This window comes from Egretta garzetta, unplaced genomic scaffold, assembly GCF_000687185.1.
Source record: "Egretta garzetta isolate BGI_Z169 unplaced genomic scaffold, ASM68718v1 scaffold425, whole genome shotgun sequence".
NCBI lineage: Eukaryota > Metazoa > Chordata > Aves > Pelecaniformes > Ardeidae > Egretta > Egretta garzetta.
Genome location: NW_009259796.1, coordinates 376,686 through 379,976, shown reverse-complemented (window position 1 = coordinate 379,976; position 3,291 = coordinate 376,686).

Genomic DNA, 3,291 nt, shown 5'->3' with positions numbered 1-3,291 from the left:
CCCGTCTAAAAGAAGCAAGAAGTATTTAGTCAGTATTTAGGAAATCTGTCATCATACAATCATTTTAACATTATAACCAGAAGTCACTCAATTTTAAACTCAGGAGCCATCTCTGTAAAACATACTCATTTTGGTACTGCCATACAACTTAAGGCTCTGTAAGCTCATCTCGAAATAAGATCCAGCATGCAAAACCAAATAATTGAGCTTTAGGGGAGAAGAATGTTTATAAACTGCACATGCAAACCTTACTCTGATCCTTTCTATGCAAATTTGTGAGAACATAAGGCTTTTTTTCTTTTTAAATCCTAAATTGCTTCCCCAAACTTGTTCACCTTTGCCTCTACCCTTCATCTCTCAATCTTCGGCCCCTCTTGTTTTCTTCCCCTCCAACCCCTCCCTCACTTCAACCTATTCTTACTACGACTTCTACCCAACTAGACTTTTTCAAGCTAAACTACCCAGCTCAGATTCTTTTTCTCTTGCTTTAACCTATACTTCCTGTTTCCTCCCAGCATCTGTATCTAGTTTACTTTTTGCTCCTCCATCCACAGGTCTGTCATTTTCCTCCTCCTGAACACCACACAAACAGCAACAAAAGCAAAAAGACAACGGGTTTATTGTGCTCGCAAATGAGATACCCCTACTAATGCAACAGCTCAAAACTTCAGCAGCTCTGCTTTAAGCAAAGATTGGCACCATTCTTGCATCCACACCACAGACTGCTGCAGCAGAGCTAACAGAAACTCAAAAGTCACTTGTGCTGCCAAAACCTGACATTGTCAAACCCAGCTCAGTCAAAACCTGCAAGCATAGAGAAAAATCCCACTGAGCAACAGTGCCAGTATAAGAAAAAGCTTTCTTTTCAAGCTCTTTCTTTAAATCCATGCTAACTACTGCTTTTGCCCACAAATACTTACAATTAAAATAAAGCTGTGTTTTGCTCAATGGAAACAAGAACATTACATCCCACATATGCCAAACAGTGGAGACATAACTCAGGCAATACAATGGGGTTAGTTTAATACTCAAGTCAATCAGGCTTGGATTTTTGCAATATCATCTTAAAAAAAATGAATATATATTAACTATAAGATATCAAAGAACACAAAATTCTGTGGTTATGTATACGAGAAGAAAGTTTGCAGAAAGGAAGTTGGGGAAAACTTTCCAAGGACGTAATACGGGGCTAACAAATTCCTGACAAATCAACTAATAAGACTTAGCTTTATTGCTTATATTCATTACTTTGCTTTAATTATAAATTTGGTTCAGATTACTTTTAAGAAAGAAATAAAACAAAATAAAAATCACTGACATCCAAATTAAGACAACTAGTAATGATTATTTCAAGAACTCTAACTATAAATTAAATTGTTATTCACCAAAACAAACAAAAATCTGACATTCCAAATATTTACACTTTCTATTCAACTTTTAAAGAATATTTTTATACTTACTCAGAAACTGAAAGTGCTAAAAGAAAAAATATTGTTGTGCATTTAGCTTGCAAATTCACCTTGATATGTAAATTCAGTGTGCTTGCAAGAAGGCAATTCTGATCTTGTGTTAAAAAAATCCATATTTTTGGTTAAAAGTTGGATACTGATTAGAACACTAAGCAGTAGCATTTTAGCCTAAGTTTCATTAAAAAAAAGATTTAAGACACTCAATGTGTGAAACACTTGGATAAAAATAAACATTTGTATTTTGCCAAGAAATGCAGTGAACTTAAAGAGTACCCTAAAAACTGAAGTCACATACAAACCTATTGGCATATGAGAATTAATTTTCCAGAATGCTATTTGCTTAAGCCAATTTTTCAAATCTGAGCATCTAGAATTAGACTCCATGATTCAGCACCTTGACAAGAAGGCAGAAGTTTTATTAAGGTTAGTGAGAGAGGTTCTGAGATAGTTTATTCAACTCAACCTCCAGCAAATTAATTTCTTGCCTCAAAATGTTTCAATTCCATGGTAAATTCAAATTAACAATCTAACATCTTCATCTAGTTGTAAATCAAATCCACATCTACATCACAAATGAACAACACTTATTAAAATACTGTATTATTATCTAAGATTTTTTTGATGTAAACACTCTTTTTAAGATGATGCAACTTCAAAAAAAAAAATCCGTTAGAGTTCCATTCAGTTAAAAATCATTGTTTCAGAGCTGGTACTAGTATTAGGTTTGGTAGTTTGGGTTTAGGTTTTTTTTTTTTTAAACATCTTGGTCTGTGCATGCAAGTAATTACATTTCACTAAGTGACACCGTAGAATCACATATTAAGTGACAGCACAGAAACAAAGTTGGTATCCACCTGGCATTTCACATAAATATGCTCCATCAAATATTATAGGACAGTCACTGTCCCCTGATTTTACAGTAAGTATAAATGTGGTTCTGTACCATAGTCCGTTCAATTTACTCTCCTCCTATTAATTAAGATGCACAGGTAGATACTTGTAAACTATTTAATGACTTTTAAAAGCTAGGGTTATTCACTAACACATTTGCATGTTTTTCAGTTCAGGTAATATACCTAAACCTTCACACTATCTTCTGCTGGAAATTAATTTTTACAATAAGTATAGTTTAAGTACTATATTGTATCCATGTGTGCAATTTAGAGGCACTGCACAAGTTATTTAAGCAGTACCTACTCTAGACCAATCTACTAGCGCTCTTCAAAGCATTCACATCAGCAAACATATATCTTCAGTTCTGTTAACCAGCAGTATTAAATGTACTTAAAGCATAGACTAGATTTTGTTTAGCCAAACTAGATACTTCCTACACGCCTCCCTCTCCAGTGAAGACTGCTCTAGAGTTTTAAGATTCAGGTTATAAAGTTGCCGATTTACACATTATATCCATGATGCGGGATAAGATGAATTCTCATTTCTTTTACAGCCTCCTGCTAAAGGAGGAAGACATGCCCCACTCCTAAAGGTCAGATCACAACACATAAGTGTCAGATGTCTTGCATTGTGAAAGAGAGCATGGCACCACATTGGTGGTCCAGGAAGATTGGAAATCCTGTATATAACTTTAGTAGCCATAAATGCAAAGTTAACTATCAAGCTGCAGTGCTATACATACGAGTAATTTTTAGGTTTATTTAACATGGCAAGGGGTGGGAGGAAGCCCACGAAAAGCCGCCTCTTACGCTAAAGCAGTGTAAGAAGTCAGACCAGAACAAGGAATTCAAGACAAGAGGCTGCACTATACAGCACACAAATACAACCCAAAACATATGCATTATGTTCCTTAGATAAATTACTTTGA